The sequence below is a fragment of the Talpa occidentalis genome, unplaced genomic scaffold (genome assembly GCF_014898055.3).
Source record: "Talpa occidentalis isolate TD23 unplaced genomic scaffold, MPIMG_talOcc4v2.1 talOcc4.7, whole genome shotgun sequence".
NCBI classification, from domain to species: domain Eukaryota; kingdom Metazoa; phylum Chordata; class Mammalia; order Eulipotyphla; family Talpidae; genus Talpa; species Talpa occidentalis.
Genome location: NW_023605083.1, coordinates 89270466 through 89292418, shown reverse-complemented (window position 1 = coordinate 89292418; position 21953 = coordinate 89270466). Strand labels below are relative to the sequence as shown.

Below are 21953 nucleotides of genomic sequence, written 5' to 3'. Positions count from 1 at the left end.
TCAACAGTGTGTTATTTGCTTTTTGGTATTCTAACCTGAGACTTATTTTTTTTAAGTGGTCAATTCAACAGATGTGTCAAGATGTAATAAAGGGAGGCTAATAGCAGAAGTACCAGAAATTGCCTAAATGTCTATGGGTAGGAAGTGACTACATAATTGCCAGGTTCTCTAATAATTCACCATCTAGCCACCACTTGAGTAACTTAGATATGTCTTCATTGACTAGTCCTGATGCATAAGGTACAGGACTGCGTGAAAGCAGATGTCAATAGCAAGTGCAATAAAGTCCATATAAATAAAACCTATAAACATAAATATACATCCCAGATGTCTAGGGCTAACCTACACTCACATATAGAAAAGGTTGTCCTGGGGCCTCCCTGGTGGTGCATGGGGTTAAGACACAACCTATGAAGCTATATGCAGCCACTGCAGCACAAGTTCGATCCCCAGCCAGGGAGCAACCCACATGGCGCAGCAGACCTCTCCTGTCTCACCCGCTGCTCCCCTCAGCAGTGTATTTTGGTCAATCTGCCTGTTCTGTTCCCTACTCTGTCTCTGGTGAATTCTCTCACCCCCCATACCTCTGGCCTGTACCCCAGTTCTTGTATGAATAAATTAATCTTTAAAAAAAATAGAAAAGGTTGTCTTGAACCCCATCCACAAATTGGAAAACTCCTGATCCCAATAAGCTGTGAATTCCTGAAGGACTTTTGTTCCCACACTCGTGTCTGGATTCTCTAGCCCGCCTCCCACCTCCGTGCTCCTGCTGAATTACCTAGAGATTGGGATTGTCCTACTGTCCCATGTCCCTGTTTTGGTTTCCCACCATGACAAACTGATAGGTTTTCAACCTTCTCTTAACATGCCCCCCAGTACTCACACTCGGACTGTGTGTGTGTGTTGTTAACACATGCAGTTAAGGCTTCTGGAAGCCCTGAGGTTCCTCACCTCATCAAGGCTTCTGCCATCCCTGTTCTTCATAAGTCCCTGACCACTCCCATACTCAGGGGTCAGCCTCCTGCTGGGCTGTGCTCAGCTCCTTTATTTTCCTTTCTATTTTCAGCTCTATTGCGCTAGCAAGCTCTTGATTGGCCCTGGGAGTTCCAAGTGCTTCTCACTTTATGAAGCAGAGCAATTCAGTCCTTTGCTGCCCCAACTTCCAAGTTCAGATTTAGGCCACCCTCACATGTATCCAAACCCAGGCTCAGCTCACAATGGACCTTTTGGTAAACAAAACCTAGCCGCCTCAGAAAGCAGTTGGGATTGAAGATAGCAATGTGTTACACACACACACATGTTCATGCAGAAAGAAAAATCAGACTGGAATGTCGTTGACCAGAAGTCATTTCTGGATAATATCATTATTTTGATTTTTTTTTTTTTTGCCTTTTCTTCTCTCTGTATTTTTGCATTATTTTCACTTTCTGAAATGAGCATATATTGGCTTCATAGTCTGAACAGGGGGTAGGGAAGCAATTTTCATTTGCAAAAACCACATCCTCTGTGACACAGATGCACCCCACTCACACATTCCAGTCTGTTCACACATTCATTTAGAATCCCACCCTCAAAAGTCCTGGACATCATCCAGCTGTTGTCCAGACATCACTCCTGACCTCCTGACCTCTGTTCCTCCTACCTGTCCCAGCCTGTGACATCACAAAGGTTAGCAGGCAGTCAACCTCACACCTGCTAGGAGTCCCAGACTCTTGCAGAAACTGACTTCCCAAGCCCTCTGGTCACAAGCACCTGAAGAACAACCACTTCAAGGGCCCCATGAACCAGTGAGACCTGGCCGTGGGGAGAGCACCACCTATTCCCTTCCCCATTTTTTGCAGAAACTCCTAAACTAATAAGTCACACACAGAACTACTGGATTTCCCGGGAGCAAGTCTCAACATGTGTGGCCTCTCACAGGCAGAGTCCCGGCAAGGCGCATGTGGGGCTAGGGATTCGGTGGGAAAGGAGATCTGCTGGGCATGTCCAGTTCCCACATCACGCCTGTGACTGATGTGCACCACATTCCTGTGTGGATGTGTCCTGCAGCTGAAATGTCACAGCTGCTCTCTTGTTGAAGTGACAGAGATTAGTAACATTGCTTTTGTGGCCAAGAAACTCATAAAAGATAAAGTAACCCTTGGTCAAGAAAGATGGATGAAGGCTCAAATTTTAGATTTGAGGAGGAGGAGATGAGGTTTCAGCCTCCACTTCTGCCCTATCCCTAGCCTGGCCTGGATTTCTGCCCAAAAGTGCTGTCTGAGGCTAATATGTATCAGTGAGCAAGAGTAGGACATAAGCCCCCCATCCCCCGAAGTGCCTGGCTCTGAGCCATCCACGGTGGGCACTCAACATCCATTCATCAAATCAAGCTCTTGTACAATGACCCTTCCCTCTTGTTAAAATCCTCACTTAATGAAGAACCTTCTATTGGGCAGGCACCATGCCATGTGCTTCAGTCATGTCATAGCTCATTAAACCATCACACCAGGGTTGCAAGGTAAGTGATATTGCCCATTCTTAATAGATGAGGAAACTGCACTCCACAGAGATTAATGTCAGTAACTAGTCAAAGGTCCCGTAGTCCATGAATCAGCTTTTGTGGCAATAATGCTAGGTAACAATCTGCAACTCAGTGGACAACAAGCATTTACTTCTCTGACAGCTGTGGCTCTGCTGCCCGGAATCCAGGCTGCGGGTCGCTGTATTTCAGGAGTCTCTTCCTTCTCCTGAGACCAGTGGCTACCCAGAACACATGCCCCCCATGGCAGATGGCAGAAGAGCAGGGTTGCAAGGCAAGATGTGCAAATCCATAACAGCCTGTTAGTGAAGCTAGCCTTATGGCCAAGCCACACGTCAACAGGAAAGGAAAATACATTTCACCTTTTCTGCTGGGAGCTTTTGTAAGGTCTCACCACAGAGTGTGGAAGCCTCAATTCAGTAGCAGGAATACAGTTGGTGAAACAATAATAATACGGTCCACATCCAAAGCTAGTGGCAAGGTGAATCCAGGCTTGAACCAAACTCCTTCTGATGCCAAAACCCACTGTCACCCCCCCAGCTTCCCTTCCTCTGTCCCCTCTGCACATGCACAGGCTGAGCTTAAGGCTCACAGATGTGGGTGGTTGGTCAGAGGAGCCTGAAAGTGTTAGTAGCCCTCAGAAAGAGGGTGTTTTAAAGACTGATTTTTTAATTTATGTATGCATACAAGAACTGGGGTGTAGGCCAGAGGTGTGGGGGGTGAGAGGATTCACCAGAGACAGAGGAGTGGGAGGTAGAACAGGCGAATCTACTGAAATACACTGCTAAGGAGAGCAGTGGGCAGGACAGGAGAGGTCTGCTGCACCTTGTGGGTCAGTCCCTGGCTGGGGATTGAACTCAGGTCATAGCAGTGATTGCGCTGAGACTTAACCCCCCAGCCACCAGGGGAGCCCCAATAAAGTGGGTCTTGGGCATCTGGCACATCTTGCTGTGTGATGGGTCAGCCTGGGAAAAAGAACTCCCCTGGGACCTCCCACTCTACTGGTGGTAAGTCAGGGTGTGGGGGGCCAGCGAAGGCCATCAGAGCAGATTTAGCAGCAACACTTGCTTCCTGCCTCCACAGGCCACCGAAACTGTATGCTCATTCCTGACTTCTGGGTATGAGCATACCCCTATATCTGGGAAAGTGCACTGGCTGCACTTTGGGGGGGGGTACATTCCACAGTATTTCATGCAGTATACCGCCAACATCTGGAACATTATTGGGAGACAGGACTACTAGTATCTGGGACAGTTTACTTGCAGCATCTAGAGCTTGAGGTGCTCTAAACTGGACATGACCATCTCAGGTACTGGCCAATGTGGCCTGGAATCCTAAGTTCCAGTCTCAGCCCTGATGCTAACTTGCTTGTGTAGGGCATAGATACCCCTCTGTGCCATGAAGGAGCAGCGGGCTACTGTGTGTCTATGGAGCCCTCTCAGCCGGCGGCTTTCCAGGTCCCAGGCACCCCCTCACAGTGCTGGTTCACAGCCTGGGCTTGCTGAGTGCAGTGAGTGAGCCCCAGCTGCCTTTTGTATCTCTCCAACTCACCTGTGCCTGTCACAAAATGTCCAGGGCCCCAAGCCTTCAATTCTAGGAACAGAAAATTGGGAGGTGCCCAGATCCTGCAGGCTGGAAGCAAGGCTGAGGCTGGATTGCTCAGTGTGAACAGGACTCTGAGCCATTCAGTTCTAGGGCACTCCCCCAAAAAACCTATATAAGGCTGTGCTTAGAGAGTCAAGGAGGGAACCAGTGGCCATGTGTGCTTGGAAAACAGAGGGGGTGATGGCAGAAAGGAAAGAGGAGCTCTTGTTGCTCCAAGTAGGAACCACAGACTGGTAGCAGCAACCTCTCTGTGGAGCAGGTTTAAAACACAGATTTGGGGCACCCCTGGTGGCGCAAGGGGTTAAGCACCATGATATGAAGCAATCCACAGTCTCTGCAGCATGCATAAGGTCCCCACTGGCCAGGGAGCTACCCACATGGTGAAAACCTCTCCTGTCTCACCCACTGCTCCCCGCAGCAGCGTGTTACAGTCAGTCTGCCTGTTCTGTTCCCCACTCTGTCTCTGGTGAATCCTCTCACCCCCTGCATCTCTGGCCCATACCCCAGCTCTTGCATGCATGAATAAATAAATCTTTGGAAAAAATAAATAAATAAAACACAGAGTCTTAGGCCCTGCCCCAGAACTGCTGACCTAGAATCTGCATTGTTAACAAGCTCCCAGGGTGATTCTTGTCTGCATGACAGCTTGAGAAGTGCTGATGCAGCAGACACCATTGCTCATTGCTGCTTTACCCGCTCAGATTCCTTTTCCAGGTTTCATCTACTTGGCTCCTAAAGTGCCTTTGTCCCACAGCTCACACCTGTGTCTCTGCCAGAGGGCTACCCCGGGGTTGCTGGAGGCACCTTCGCTGGTGGTGCAGAGAGCCAGAGGGCCTGGAAATTTGCTATATCTTCCCAGGGGCAGCCTTTAGCCCAGAGGTTCTAGAACTTGCACAGTTCATGGAGGTGTCCCAGTAATTTTTTCATGTCACTTATCCCGAGGCCAAAAGTAATACTTCACCATTCCATTTATTAAGTAGTGAAATCCAAACAGCTTCACTAGTCTTTATATCCTAACAGTATGGCAGCTGTTTGGAAATAGAAAAAGTATAAATTAAAACAAAAAAAATTATATTCTTGTCCCATTCACAAATAACTGTAACTTCTTATGAATGGGACACGTGTGCCTGCTGGGCACTGCACGACTTTTCAAGTCTTACAATCAGAGGGGCCAGCCACTCTTGTTTCCTTTTCTGTGATTTCCACACTGTACTTGCTTTTTATGATAACTAGCACCCAGTTTTACCTAGATATGACATCATCCGCAGGAATGTATAACCTTCGAAGGTTGAAAAATCCCCAGAATTAAAATCCCATGGCAGACAAGTTACCTTGGCAAAGGTTTGGGAATGATGGTCTAATCTTTGAGGGTGATGGGGTATATATACTCCAGCTCCCTTGCCCTGCTGCTGGACTGAACCCCCTGTGGATCCTGCTTGATATGGCTCTCACACCTGGCCTTCTCCCCTTCCTTTCTCTCCCCTTCTTACTCTCCTTAGTTCACTCATCGATTCTGCGAACACCACCTAAGGATACCCCTTTCTCAAGATCCTTCCTCTCAGGGCCTGTTTTAGGGATCTGATGAACTTAGCCTAAGAAAAAATTGAGCAGGAAGAGGGGGCTGGGGCCCATTAGGAGCCAGTGCTGGCAGCAGGGGAGAATGTGCCCCTCAGCATGGATGGTGGGAGCAGTGGGGAGTTGAGGGAACAGATCAAGTCAGAGAATCTTAAGGAGGTGGCATTAGTGGTCTTGGTCGCTGATGATGGGGTTGGACTGATGAGAAATGTCAGCCCTCTCTGGTTTTACCTTTGCATGGAGATGCCACGTGGAGACCAAGAGTTGGGGTGTGCTAGGAGAAGGAAATGAGTACCTTTTCCAGGCAAACCCTGAAATCCCAATTCTAAAAAAAGAAGAAAGTACAGCAGCAAACTTCCCCACCCACTTTTTTTTAAAAAAAGGTTCTGTTTAAATGTGCACTTGATGTGCTATTCCCAGCTTCATTAACCCCCTAATAATTATACTAATTACTGCACACTCTCTGTGAGGATGTGTTCAGAAGCCCCAGCTCCTGCTTGGCTTCAGACACAGACACTGTGTTCCTCCTGCACATAACACCCTGAAATGTTTTAGGTAAACAGAGGCTGCACCTGTAGCAAGTCATCTCTGGGGGTGACCAAGCGGAGCCATGGGAAAGCGCACACAGTGGCAGAGCCACACTCAGCCAAGCCCCTTCCCCAAGATGGCATCCAGGGAGCTTTTGTCCTCCAAGGGTGTGGTGAGGGGTTCATCTGCTGAGGGACCACTGGGCGCCAGCTCAGAGACCTGGAAGGCCCCTCCCTCGCCCTGATGGAGGCCTGGACTCTGTGGAAAGGAAACTGGTTACCCCACTGCAGAGACCCCCCTGGAGGAGGGTCCTAGCCAGCTCTGGCAGTCAAGTGGTCAGACGTGCAAGGAAGCAGCCACTTTGGCTCCTGAAGTCCCAGTTGAGTCAAGCCCAGGCTGTTCCGAGCCTGAGACTTGGGACAGTTTTGTAACAGCCACAGATAACAGAAACAGCACGTTCTGCCTGTTTTCAATTGGATTCTTCTATTTGTCTATTAGGCATCACAGAGCCAGTTGTATTACATTCATTTTCTTATGCTCTGTATTCTTTGTGCTCTGCCTAAGGGGCTTACAGACTCCCAAGCTGCCAGAGTAATTCAAGCCAGTCAATCCTAAGGTTCACCCTGCTGTGCCTGCTATCCCCAGGAACCCCAGTCACGTCTCTGGCCTGGACGGCCCCTCAATCCTGCTTCTGCCTCCTGATGCAAAACTTCTCCGTGACCCTGCATGGCTGTCGTACCAGGCCATGCTTTTCTAGGGGAACTGTGAGTACCGTGACACTTTTCTTTCAAGGGCATTGATTGATCTATGTCCTCAAGCAGTCACCTTTATAAAATAAGACCCTGTCAGGAAAAAAAAAAAAAATTCTGAAAACAACTCTTGAAAGGGCCATAGATCTGAGGCATCCAGAGGGGAAGGAGAGGGGAAGGATGGGAGATGGGGGAGCACAGGGGACTATGGTAGAGGACTGTGGGTACTTAGTGGTGGGAGTGCTATGGTGACTACACCCGAGGGGGGAAATCCTGTCAAAACACTATTGAGGATGGAAAACAATAGTACTTCAATAACAACAAATAAATTCTTAAAAAATGCAAAATGATGATAAGACCCAGGCACAGAACATGCCCCTTTAAACTCTGGAAGGAAACACCAGGTGCTGCTCCTCTATAAAGGGGATAGTGGCTCTGAGTGGAAAAGGGTAGATGGGGGACCCCAGAGGAAGACAGAGCAGACACAGCTGTAATTCACAGCTAGGGCATTCCACGTCTGGACTGGCGCTGGACCAGAGCTGTGGCCACTAAGGAGGGGGCTCCTGCACACACAGGAGGGAGGCCAGATTAAAGGCCATGTGGGTTAGTGTTCTGATTCTTCCCTATGTTAGGATCAAACCAATTTAAATAGGGCTTTGCTCCTGCCAGTCACCTATAGCTGGGGGACACCCAGAGAGGACAGGGAATTCTAATGAGCTGACGTGAGGTGTCTGCATCTGGCTTGGCAGGGAGGCCCAGTTCTTGGGGGGCAAAGGGAGGGCTGGCAGGAAATGTTCTTAACTGAGATAAGGAGGGCACGTAGGGTCTGGGGGCCTCTGTGTGAAATGCACTAAGGAGACCCCAGGTGGGGGGACAGGTTAGAAGAGCTGCCCCTCTGGGTAGGCACAGCTACTCAGGGCAATATTTGCCAAAGTACTTCAAAGCAAAGAAAGCATCTTCCCTCCTCCATGGGACATGTAGACTGCTGTGCCTGGGGCGAGAGCCTGACCACAGCTTCCTCCAGCCCTGCAGTAGGACTTTCAGGGCACAGTGCTCAGGGAGCTTATTCCTGTCCTCAGGGAATTGGCACCCAGTGGATTTAGGTGAAAACAAAAAGTTATCTAAGGGAGCCTAGGGGAGAGAGAGCCACTCAGAAAGGAAGACGAGCTTGGGCTTGGCAGAGCAGGTGCTCCGGCTTCTGAGAGTTTGCAGGTTGATGAGGAAAGGGCACTTGAGGAGGATGGACCTGCCAGCACAAAGGCACAGAGGTGGGCACATGCATGGCTTCTCTGCAAATGAGGAGCTGCCCGTGGCGGGTGCCAGGGAGGGCCAGGGGGGGAAGCTCTTCTATTCTCTTTTCATTGTCCTCTTCCTCACCAGGAAGATGAGGATCAGGATCCCACACCCCTCCACTAAGGCCCCACCCCATGGACTCAGCAAATAGTCCTGGTCTGCAGGAGAGGCAGGCACTGAGTCAGTTTCACTTCCATAATCTTCCTCCATCTCCACTTCCAGCTCCCTCTCCACAAAGAACCGTTATCATCGGACCCAAACTCCAGCAGTTGAAGAATTGCTGAAAGCTCTCAAGAAACTTCCCTAAAATTCTGGGACTTCACTCCATCCCGGGGGCAATATGTGGACCACCAGCGAGAGGGGGCAGAACCCAGAGGGCCCCCTCCTCCCATCGTGCCCCGGATGATAAATTCAGCGCCAGAAAAAATAAATAAATCTGTGGGTGTCTTTCCCCTTGAGGACAGGCAACGGCAAAATTGTAATGAATGAGAATGTTTCTGGGTTATGTGTTGGAAAATTAGCACAGGCTTGCATTAATTGAAATTCAGTTCTTTATGTATATCAATTCCCTTTTATCCTTGTGGGATTCGCAGCAGCCACAAAGACGCTGAGCAACAGATTAATCCAAGTGTTGTCAGCGACAATGATAAATTGAGGTTTAAAAGCCTACATTGAGATAAATTACTATTAAAACTCAGGCCTCCTCTCTCCTGTTATGTCTGTAGAACTGAGAATTTGTTAAAATACTAGGTTGCCTTTCATTATTTTCCCTCCTAGGCTTTGAGTGGTGGTTTCTCCATCAAGGGAGGATTTCTCTTTGCCGTGTAGCTGTGAGCTTAAGTTTGATCTTCTGCCCCAGCAAATGCTCACATGGCTTCAACTACCTAACCGACTTCAAGGACTCTCATGCTTGTGCCTGTCCCTGAGTCCACTTTCCTGGGCACCACCCAGGAGCTTGGAATCAGCACCACTGACACTGAAGCTGCATTTCCTCCCCACACTGGCTTCTGAACCTGTGTTCCCCATCTCAGCAACCAAAGGCACTCAGTGACCCACATCAAAACATCCCTGGGCTTCTCCCGCTCCCCTCCCCTGCTAAACCAGCCACTCATTCCTCCAGCCCTCTGTCCCACCCTGGCAACTTTCCTGGTTCAGATGCCCTCGCAACTCCCTGCCCCCCGCACCCCAGGGTGTTTCAACTGCCTCCTCTGTGGTCTCCCTGGCTGGAGTCGCCTCCCCACCTCGTCCCCATCTCCAAATCCATGCGCCTCCTATAAAACCTCTCTGCACCCCTCAGTCTGCTGGAGATAAAGCTCAGGAAGAAATCGAGACTTTGAGCCCCCAGCCTCAAGCCTGGCTCCTGCCCCCACCTGCATTCGGCAAGATCCTTGATGTCCCCAGAATGCACCACACTCTTCCTCGTGCCCTGGAATTGCATCTTTTGGTGGGAATATCTTCCCTGCTCACTGCCATCTGACACTCGCATGGGGTGGAGCTCTGGCTCTCTGGGGGCTCTTGGCATATAGTTCTCTCCCAGTGAGTGTCCTAGCAGCTTGTATGTCCACCACACTTTCCTCATTTTCTCACCCAACTGTGAGCCCTGGACATCAGGGAATATGTACCAGGAATGGGCAGGAGCGGTGTGTACATGGGCAGGCTGTGCCCAACATCCATGTTTGGGGTTGAAGGCCAACAGGCTGCAGGTAGCCAGAAAAAGACAGAGGGGGGCCACGGAGAGAGAACACTCCCCACTCCCCACACTCAGGGTCTTGCCTGAGGTCCCATGGAAAAGGCAAGCTCTGCAGAGACCTAGAATCCCAAGCCATGTTTCCTCCTGCCTTCACTCCAGCTGACATTCCCATGATCCCACTCGCTCCCTCAGAAGCCACAGGACCCCCCAAATAGCAGCAAGAGCATGCTGTAATAGTACCTCACGGCGGCAGCGGGGAGGGAGACAGTGCAGGAGGAATGAATTCATATTAGTTTATTCCCAAGATCAACATACTGAAAGCTTCCTTCATTAAAATTGCAGCACTGCAAACACGTCCTGGTAAACTTGGGCAAGGAAACTCCTCTCTGAGGGATAAGAAGTTGTTTCGAAATGAAGGCGTTATCTGCCTTGTCGAATCTGATTTTTCAGACCCCAAAAAGCCTCCATTCCTTCCCCATTTGCTCGCTTTGTACCCCCTCCTCCACCCTCTCCCTGGCTTCCTCCCTCTCCCATTCACTCTGTCCCAACCCCAGCTGCAATTTCCCAAGTAACAATGAGAGACATGGCCTTATAAGCAATCAGCCACTGCAATTTGGGGGTGAATATTCAATTAGTTCCAGGCCAGGGATTCCTGATCAATATTGCCTTCTCAAGGCAAAACAGTGTAACAAACCCTCTTATTAAGCAATTCTAAGCCCCTGCACTGATACCCATGAGTGACAGCTAATCTGTGCTTTAATTAATACCTGCCCCTTGGTTAGCTAGAGCTGCAGCTTACCCTAGGAAGGTTTTCATCCCCCTACCCTCCTCCAGCCCCCTGTGAAGCCGGCAGGAGCATGGTTATTGTGTGAATTTGGATAAAGTCCAAGCCTGACTTTAACCTAGCCCTTTGGTGCCCAGTCCTGGGGCTTAGACATAGAATGTTCAGGAAGGGAGGGAGCCCCACAGCCCAGACCCGGGGGAAAAAATCTGCCATCTCTGTGCATGGGTGCATGCCACATGCATGTGTGTGTATACACACACACAGATTTGCACACTCACATTCCATATCTCTTCGAAGTGACTGTTCACCATGCACTTGCACACCACTCGTGAAGGGGAGCTCACTACCCAACAAGAGACCAGGTGCTCTCTCGGCCCAGCTATGATTATAAGTGGGTGCTTCCTGAAGTGAATTCTGCCTCCATTGGCCCTGGCTCTGTTCTTCAGGTCTCCTGACCTCCTCTCCTCCAAAACCTGCCACTGCCTGCCCTGTGCTTCCTGTAGCTCCCCTTGGCCTGTGAAATGATCCCACAGTAGTTGATGGTAAGAGCCCTCCGTTACAACAGTAACATCACCATCGTCATCGGTCACTTACTATGCACTAGCCCTGCGTTGGGTATTGTGATTTTTTTAACCCTTGGAAAGCACTTCAAGGAAGATGCTGTTATTATCCCCTGTATTACAGCCAGGGAAACTGAGGTACTGTGGACTTAGGTAACTTATCCAAAACCAAGCCATAGATCTAACAAGGTTGGTCTATTTCTCCTCTTTAAAGACTCAGATGTCACTGCATGGGCAAGTCTTCCCTGGCTCTCTCTAGACAGTGTGTCTGCCCCCACCCTGGCCTCTGCTCTGCATCTCGTTTCTGTTGTTGCCTTCATTTCTGGGTATTTATGTATTTGTTAATATTTTGCCTGTCTGCCCCATGTACACCTCTCAGATCAGGCATTTGTGCCTCATTCATTTTGGAATACCCACACTTAGCAGAGCTCAATTCTTAGGCTGTTCATGTATCTATGGAAGGAATGAAAGGCCTAAACTTCTATAGGGGCTACGGTGGCCTACACTGAAATGCCCACAGCTGAGATATTAATCAAAGGAGAATCTAAATGTCAGCACAGCTCTGCAAAAATAGCATGGATGGATGGGTGGGTGGATGGATAGATGGATGGATGGATGGATGGATGGATGGATGGATGGATGGGTGAGAAAAGGCAAGGCAGGGTGATAGATGGCACCCCAGATCAGAGGTATCTGGAGTTTCAGATTCTTGTCTCAGTTCTGTCAGACCCTTTGTAGTCTGAAGAACAAGTCCTGGTCTCCCCATCCATAAGCCTTGACTTGTGTGCATGACTTCTAGACCCTTCTGGCACTAAGGATAGATTTTAGCTGGGCCTTTCAAGATGCAGCTTGTAGAATTTTGTCAACAGCTCCCCAGCATGGCCCTGTGCACCAGACTGCTGGACATGGCTTGCCTGCTGTGCTCCAAACTTCCTCATCTCCTACCTGAAGGATGCCCAAAGGAGCAATAGGAACAACACTAATAGCAATGACACCAGAGCTAACCCTGGATAACAGTCTACACTGAACACTTATCTAAGAACTTTACAACCCCAGTTTCAAAATGTGGGATGCCTGCAAGGACATTTCCTGTGTGGTGTCTTTGAGGCTGTCAGTCTGGGCTTTACCTTATAGATGGTTACAGAAAGAACACCCCAGACAGAGGGATTCCCTCTTCCACTATCCTGGCCCAGGACACATGACCAAAAGAGGCCGGCTCTCTCCCTCAGCTGATGACCTCGCTTTCTAATTTACCAAGAAAATAAAAGCAACCAGACAAAATTGGCTCATTTCTGCCCTTCACTTAATTTTCCAACCCACCTGCATGTACATCCACAATCTAAAAGACGACAATCAAGCCAGATCCTGGGCTGTGCTTGTCAGTCATGGTGTGGCTGTGGGTGATGCTGGCGAGTATGGAAATTGGCCCCCAAGGGGTGCCTGGAGGAGTTAACAAGACAATCTGTGAAATACTCATGGCACAAGGTCTGGCCCAGAGGAGGGCTGGGTAGTGGGTTAGAGTAGCCATAATAACACTCCAATAATGACACTCATCCATCACTCGGGCCTTCTGGGGACTTGCCTCCCAGCAACTCTTAGATGTGAGCAAACAGATCAGAGCAGCTAAGTCGGTCAGCAAGGAGGTCACCGGTTGTCTAACTCCAAAGCCAGACAAATAACTACCCATGACATTGCTGCAAAGTGAGAGCATCCTTTCCTCTCTGACCCATGTGGGTGCCCACCACTTTACTGGGGAAGACTCAGGTCTCCTGCCTCCTGACCCTCATTCTTGCCCCTGTTAGCTCCTCTCTGCTCTGTTCCCATCGATACTCAAGCATCATTAGCATCCGACACCAAATGCTCAGGCATTCCCAGAGTGACTAAGCTCAGGACGGCAACTGTAACATGCCCTGCTGAGCATCACTGCTTGGGCCAGAGTGGAAGGCCTGTCTCAGTGAAACATGCCGTGTGCAAAGAAACCTGGTGATCACTTACACAGACATAACAGAGGGCATCTGGATCATTTTTTGCCTCTTTGGGGGCATCCAGCTGGATGAGTGTGCGTTACCTTGAGCATGGAAACTCCAAGATGGTATCCATGATCCTTAACACCTGGTTTTGAGCCCTTATGTGTAATGTGTTATGTGTGCATGGGTACATGCATTTATATTGTATCAGGACCGGCCTGGGCAACCAATAGTCCATGCAGAAGCGATGGTGTGAGACAGCCAAGTTCAGGTCATAAAAGAAACTACAGTCATGCTTCCCTTGTCAACCAATGCACACGCAGCTGCACGTGCAACAGCGCCCCCAATAGGCTGTACCACATGGTGGCCGTGGCACAGGCTATGCCATCTAGGTTTGTCTTAAATATACTCTCTGATATCCACACAAAAACAAAGTCACCTGACAGTACATCATCACTCGCTCTAGGGGTATCAGCTGCCATGTTGTGAGAATACTCAAGCAACTCTCTGACAAGCCCTATGAGGAAAGCAACAGAAGCCACCTGCCAACAGCCCAGTGCCACCCTGAGGTCATGTGAGTGCATCTCCTTGGACACTGGACCTCCAGCTCCAACCGGGTCTTCAGACCATGAGACCTTGAGCCAGCACTGTCCAGACCAGCTGCTTCTAGACCCTCACCCATAGAAACTGCGACAGGTCAGAAAGGTCTATTGTTGTTGTAAGCCATCAACTTTGGGGTCATTTTTGCAACAGTTGGCAACTAATTCAGTGGAATAGCCTCCTACCCTGCACCTCCATATTTACTCTATGAACTTCAGTGACATTTGTGTACAGAAGACTTGCTTATCCAAACACACCCTTGCAGGAAAGACCATTTCTTCTGTACCATCATGCCCACAAGGAATGGAGTTCGTTCCATGACCAAGATCTGAGGGCACCACCTTCAATGCCTGTTTTTACACCAAAGGTAGGTGCTGCCTGAGTTATGAAAGGGGATCTTGAATTCATCTTGTGTCTGCATTAAGGAATACCCAACCTTGGCCATGACAAACTCCCTGTATGTAGCTCAATAAGAGTAGGCAGAGCTTCTTAATATGGAACATGAGGAGTATTTAAGGGGAGAAGGGATGGTTTGTTAGAATAAAAATTAACAAACAAATTTAGGAGATTGGAATTTTATGGAATTTCCAAGAAATCAGCTCCTTAGCCGGGATGGTCCAGCCTGTGCTACATCCTCTATAGAAGAAATATGTTGAGATCTGGCTTGACTTTAGACTTGAGCTTTTGGGTGACAGGATGTCCTTAGAGGAGTAACTAGGGCAGGTGGTACTGTCTCCAGCCCCTGACACACGTGACTTGAAGAAGCAGCTTCTAGGTACAAACCCCACCAAGATGCTCCAGCTTCAGACACCTCCCAGACTTGGATCCTATACAATCCTTCAGTTGCCTTACATTCATCAAATCCCATGCATGCTGCATTTTGCCAAGTACAACAAGTGTATATTTTTAAGGGGAAATTAATGCATATGTTTCTGATTCATCTTATGTGGAAACTATCAAAATATTGTGTCTGAAATAAAGTAACATCCAGAAAAGACTTTGGGTAGTTTTGCCAGGTTTCTATGTATCTCTAGACAGGATGAGGTGCTAGCCTCATTGTCTGCCAGAGTATCACCAATTAACCAAACACCACCTCCTCCAGGAAGTCCCCCCTTGGAGTCCCAGCTCTCTAGAGCTACCTCTCTTCCCAACACAGGGAGCTCCAAATCAGGGCTACAAGCGCTGGAACTGTTTCTGTTCTTACAGGTCATAATCTTCCCAACCAGATTGTGAGCTGTCCCAAGACAGGGCTGGACACGTTTGTCCCTGGACTCTGCCCAGATACACCTACTCAGGTTCACAAGTTGCATGTGACAAGGCCGTGCAAGAACCACTGGACCAAAAGATGAGGCAAGGAGATGCCAAGGACTGCACTGTGGGAGGTCTGGTTCTGAGTCCTAACCTCTAAGAATCTTCCTTCTCCTTCTTCACATGCTCTCAGATGATGCCAGGGGAGCAGATTGGCATCCAAAGCCAATCTCTGTGCCTCCCCTACTGACCTCATTGAGTGTCCCAAAGTGAGGAAGGGCTGCTGACCCCTGCCTGTCCTCAGAGTAGACCCTGATATCAGCCACAAACTAGACACTGGCCACTGAGCACATGGTCAACATGGCTTTGGATTAAGCCATCACCCTGTCCATGGAAACAGCCTGGCCTGGCCCCAGGCAAAAGCTAACTTCAGGCCTGGACTGGCTGCTAACATGGTCCACGGTCTATGCTCAGAACCCCAAAGTGTGCCACTCAATGTGATGGCTTGGCAACCCCCTCTCACTTTGGGGCCAGTCAGGGGTCCACACACCTCTCCCCAAACTTTCATTTGCACTCCCCCAGCTGCTATGAATTAGCATCCTGTGTAGTCTATCTGTCCCCCTGCCCTTCCAGACCCAGACAGTTATCTCTTTCACTTTAGGGCTCTGTGGGAAGTCAGTTACTTTCTCACACAGGAGGTGATGTGTTTCTTTTCATCTGAAAATGGCAATATAGCAAGCCTGGTAAGGCCTGGCTGCCCGCAGTTGCCTGGACACTTCCCCAGCATTCTCCCTCCACCAGAGCCATGCAGGCCTCCTGGGCCCAGCCAGCACGGGACCTGGAGACTGGAAATCACCGGTGAGGTGTTCAGGGTCAGGGCGTTCTCTCTCTGGCAGCTGTACCCAGCCCCTCTGTGTCGTGTATTCTCTGCTGCTTGCAATGACCCTTCCTTTCAACTTCTTCCAAGGCACCTTCCTGTTATTCCTCTAAAACAAACAGGCAAAAAAATATCAGGGTCATATCCTTAGTGACAAGGGCCAAAAAGGCAGGGTGCCCACATAAGCTTGCATACTCATAAAGGGCAATGACAAGTCCTTGTGGTGCATATTCCAGAAGCAATTGAATCAAGTCTTCTGTGCTGGAACCCCTGGGGTCAGGAGCTCAATGTCCACTCAAGGGGACACAGCCTTTGCGAGGTCCTTTCTGGGAGCAGAGAAATGTTGTTTCAAACAACTTAGTGAGAATTCTTGGGAGAAGCCACTGATGAGAGGTCAGGGGAAGAATATTCAGGAAGGTGTTTCCTCAGCCGGGGACACAGTCCCGAGGGCCATCAGGAAGTCAGCATCCTGTTTTGAAAGTCTAAGGAAGGATACTCTTGCAGAAACATCTTGCATCTCACGCTATGCTCTGGAAAAAGTAGACACTTTGGTGACATCAAAGGTCCCCAAAGGGAAGGATGGGGCGGGAGGTCTCTTTCTTCATGTGAAGCTCTGGGGTTTAGGGGGGTAGGATGGAATTTACATGCCTACAGTGGAAAACACAGGAAAAGATAAAGAAAGGCTCTTAATAATCACACACAGCCCACACGCTGCTCCTCCGCGTTTTCACAGCATCACAAGCTCAAGACTTTGCTTTGCTTTTCTCACTTCACATGGCAACATAATCATTTTCTGCCATCACAAAATGCTTGTCGGAAATACCATTTTGCAGCTCCCTTGTATTTCATGGGCTGGCTGTGCTATCATGGACTTCACCTTTCCCTGGGGGTGAACCTTTATGGTCTTCTCAAAATTGGCTTTTATTTTCAATTCTGGAATTTCTGTTAATTCCAGAATTGGAATTAAGGCTTTGTTTGCTTTAAGATTATTTTCTTATCTAAACCCTAAAGTAAATTACTGATGATGAACATCTGAAGGCTTCTGAGTCTCATTTCTGAATCATACTCCAAATTGTTTGTGCCAGTTTATACCCCTACCAACAGAAGCGATGTCTGTCTCGGTGAGACATACCAGCCCTGAGTATTTTTGGGTTTTGCCATTTTATTTGGAAAAATGGCAAATCTTATTTCATTTGAATTTCTGTAACTATTATTGGTGTGTGATGAACCAACAGGGAGACATGCAGCCTTGCAGAGGAGCACTGAGACACCAGCTACAGCACTTTTCATGCTGGTTTGGAGGAGGCAGTGTGGATGGGCCACAGCCTCCGGTGTCCCTCTTCTGAATGCCAGTGTTTCCCCCTCCAGTCTGAGCGAGGCTTCCGCAGTGGGGTCTTCCCGTGCCAACTCGGAGCACAAAGCTGCAGCCCAGAGCAGGTTGCAGGCAGGCGGAGTTCAAAGGAAGTGAGGAAGGAATGAAGTTAGACTGGCCCAGGTCCTCCTCCCAGGGCACCGACCAAATGCTCCAAGTCTCTTCTGCTGGGAGAGGTTGGGCCACACAGGGGAGAGAAGAGGTAAGGGTGTTTCAGGACAACATTTCCTTGTGGAAACTGGAGGAGAGGTGAAGGTGTGTTTATCCTTTATTCGATACAAATAAAGCTGGGCTCTCTCCCAGGGTGTGGACTGATTGTACACACACACACACACACACACACACACACACACACACACACCCTTTGGGCCCATCATCACCCATCTCTTTGAATTCTACCTTTCAGTCCACACAACTACGCCCTGGCTGCTGGTGTCTGTGAGCCCCAGGTATAAGAGCAGAGAGTCCATGTACACTGGGGCAGCCTAATAAAGACTCTGGCAGGATGCAAGGGAGTGCAGGGCGAGAGTGCAGTTTTCGGGAGTCCCTCAATGCCTTCTAAGGTTGGGAAGGAGGTGTGACCCCTTGTGACAGAAACACCCTAAAGTGACCCCAGTGAGTCTACTCTTGCCCCTGGAGTGTGGGTGTGACCTGTGAATCACTTCTAAGTAATGACATATGGCAAGGTGAAGGGACCTCACATCACATCATGTTATGTAAGGTTTCGTCTTAGCAGACTGGAAAGAGCCTTTCTCCATTGTATCCTTACTCCTAAGGAGAGGGAGGGAGCCATGTGTCAGGGAAGTCAGGGTGGCCTGTAGCCTGGAGAAGGGTCTCAGCCATTGTCAGTAAGGAACCAGGACTCTCAGTCACACAGCTGCAGGGGAGAGCTGGCTGGGACTGAGCTAGGATTCTTTTCCAGTTGAACCTCTGGGTGAGAATATGGTCCGATGGACACCTTGATTGCAGACTTATGGGACTCTGAGCAGCAGACTCAGCTAGAATAAGCTCATAATGTTAAAAACGCAAAGCACAAAAGAATGCTCTTCATTTCTATGGGTACCTATACACATGCATGTCAAAAGACATAGACAAGTAGGCATGACATGCTAATGGTGGTGAACTCCAGCATGGGCCGGGTGTGGTGTGGGAGGGAGTGGTGAAGCTCTACTTGCATCTTCATGACATTGCTTGAATATTTATATAGCATTATGTTCACATATTATTTGTGTAATTGCAATCCTAATCATCATTATAACAAAAGACAAAGAAAATATCACTTGCCTGTGCATTCTATGTTCACAACAGCCTGGAAGACTTTCTTCCCACTTTGCAGATAAAGAAATTGAGGTCCAGGGAGGGGAACTGGCTATGCAGGACTCAAGAGTTTGTCACTGGCTGTGTCTGGGCCCACGCCCACTGGGTTCCTGCCTGCCAGGACCCAGGACCTTGTGAAGGTCCTTCCATGCTGATGCTTACAGGCCCCAGACAAGAGGCACAGCGCTCTCACACTTGACCTTTGTTGGATTACGTGTGAATCACTGGCAGATGTCTCTTCCAGACAAATCTCCCATCCATTGGCTCTTCAGGCAAACTTGAAGGTTGGAAGCACCAGCCCTTCATCTGACAGCTGAAGAAACTGAGGTCCATGGAGGAAAGGGCCAGTTTCTCCTGAGTACCCACTGTGTGGCTATACCTGAGAGGAAGAAGAAGCAGGAGGAAGGGGGACTTGCCCAGGTCCTCTCCTGAACTCCCGCTCAATCTTGAGCATGAGACATGCACCGAAGAAGCATGAACCAAACAAGCAGGCCGTGAGCGGTGGGTGAATATGACAGGCTGTGCACACATGAAAAGGAATCCAGGGCTGGGACCCTTACCCTTATGTGAGGGGCCAACCAGAGCCTCAGCCTACCTCTATCTTAAGTGGCACCTCCAGGTACATCCTGACTCTATGGACGTCTGGGCTGTGGGTTCATGTCAATTTCTCAACTCTGCTCTCTTCGGAGCATTGGGCAGGGGTCTATCTGGGGATATAACCAGCTAAGAAAGATCCAGCTTGGGGCAGAGACCAAAGAGGGGGGCCCCTTCTAGGCACAGAATACAGACTGGTGCAACCCAAGAAGGCTTCAGGGCAGAGGTGATACATAAGACCAGTGACTGAAAGAAAGTTTAAGGGGAAGGTGTTTGGGTTTCAGGCTGTACATTTTCTAATACAGTCCTAGATTTATATAATTGTAAGTCACTTATTTATTTTGATCTTTTTAAGTTGGGAAATTATCACTTATTGACTTCTAATAATTAAAATGTATTTATGTATAATTATAGAAGTAGTAACCCAAGAGAGGCTCATTCAATCATTGCAGATGAAGCTAGAGTCCCCCAAGACCACATTTGTAATCACTGCTCAGAAATGATAGCTACTATCAGTTTGGTAGAGATGCTTCCAGAATATTTACATGCCTGTAAATCATGTAATACAGGTTATTGTTTGCTCTTCTTTTAAAATTTAAGTTATAGCATCATGTACATAATTTTCTGCTATTTAATCTTCTTTTTATCTCCAAACCTATGTCTTGGAGAGTTTTCTGTATTAGTAATATGGTAGATAAATCATAGTTTCTTCAACAATTCTTCTATTTGCGGACATTTAGGTTATTTCCAGCTCTTAACAGTAATAAACCATCTTGCAGCCCATGTCCCTGTACAGGCCTCTCTGGTTTTATGTGCAAATAATATCTAGATTTACATAAGTTTAAGCTATTTATTTTTAAATGGCACAATGCTGAAGCCAGACTAAAAGAAAAAGAACTGAAGACATAGCACTAAAAAGTAATTCATTGAGTTACTTTTTTACAATTTATGTGACAAAATATTCCTTGCTCACCTGTCTGTCGTGCAGGAAGCCAGAGGAGTGATGGCAAACAGTGAAGGCCCAGGGTAGGGGCAGCCAGGGTGCCATGGCGGGTTTGTGCCCCACCTCCACCCCAGCCTCTGATTCAGCATCCCCACTTCTGTCCCAGCCTGGCCTAGCGCTGTCTTCTTTCGCATCATTCTTTTCCCTATGGCACGAGCAGCCTTTATTGATGAAAAGCCTCTGAGTTTGGCTTTAATCAGAGCCCTTGTCAAGCACTCACCCCCTCCTTTTGTACTTCATTGTCCTCAGGGCGGGAAAATTTATTAGGAGCACCATTTTACACAAACCTCCGGTTGTGCTGGGATTTCACAATTCTTGAAGCCACTGACTGGGCTTCTGCTTACCACCCAGGAGTCATAAAAGGCAAAGGGAAAGAATGCCCACCTCTCCCCAAGCTACTATTTCAAGTCCTGGTTGGCTATTAAATTGCTGTGTGACCTTGAGTCGGTTGCTACCCTCTCTGGGCCTCAGGTTCACCATCTGTGCAATTAGGAAATTGGAAATGGTCTCCAAGAGTCATTTCATCCCCATCTGGTCTAATTTCATGGTTCATACAAATAACTAGAATCCTATAGATGTAAAATCCAATCTCCAGTTGCTGGTCATCCTCTCTCCTATCATTCAGCGGACTGAGCTGGCTTACTGCACACACACACACACACACACACACACACATGCACACATGCACACACACCCCTTTGGGTCCATCATCACCCATCTCCTTGAATTCTACCTTTCAGTGCACAAAACTATATCTTGAGCACTGATCCCCCAGATCTAAACTTCTGCTGGTGTTCCACTTCCTGACCTGACATCAAAACCCTCAGTTTCCCCTTCTGCCTCATCTCCCTTCCCTGCCACTTCACCCCATCACTGCCACCACCAAATAGCCTAAGCTTCAGGTTTTCTTTGCACTGCTTCGATTTTGCAAATGCCCTTCCTGCTACCTGAATGCCCTTTTCCCCTCTTTCCTTTACTTCTTTGGTTCCTACCTGGCCTTCAAATCCCAATTCAAATGGCGAGTGCCAGTTGGAGGTGCCATGAGGGAGGCACTAGGTAGAATCATTCTGTCCCTTCTTTGGGCTTCCCCAGCACCTGGCCCTCCCCCAAACTTAGAACTCCCGCCATGTGGCGAGTCTCTCTCAACACCAGACCTCAGACTCTTCCAGGGCAGAGACACAGTCACAGGCCTCTCTATGTTCACAGCAGTCAGCACAGAATATGATATGGAGGGCATGTGGGTCCGGGCTGGCTGCCTTGTAGGGCACATAAAGGCAGCAGGAATCCTCATCTAAATAGGGCTGCTAAACTGAGTTTACCTCTGGTCCTGCAGGGCACAGTGAGCAGAACACAATCTTGGACATGCTTCTCTGAGGCTTCAGTTGTCTTATTCTCCAGGAGTGTGCACCTAGACAAGTTACTTAGGTGCAAGATGAAGCTGACCTTGCAAGGCTGCTGTATGAAAAATATGAGAAGTCTATAGCCTCCAGCACAAAGTAGGTGCTCAGTATATGGTAGCTATGGGACCCACCCAGTGCTCTGTCTGTCATTCTTTCTTCCCTCCATGCCTCTATCCATCCAACCAACCAGCCAACCAAGCAGTATTTATTGAGTGTTCTATGTGCTGACCCCACCGCCAGCTGACGTGTGATGGGCACCCTGGTCTAGGT

At 48.7% G+C, this 21953-nt stretch overlaps 1 long non-coding RNA gene across 1 annotated transcript; it reads left to right on the top strand.

Moving 5' to 3' along the window:
• The first annotated feature begins 1709 nt into the window (after positions 1-1709).
• LOC119232294 (uncharacterized) lies at positions 1710-8751 on the top strand. The gene is made up of 3 exons (XR_005122042.2): positions 1710-2500; positions 6794-6993; positions 8494-8751. It is a non-coding gene; the product is annotated as an uncharacterized LOC119232294 (long non-coding RNA).
• Positions 8752-21953: the final 13202 nt, after the last annotated feature.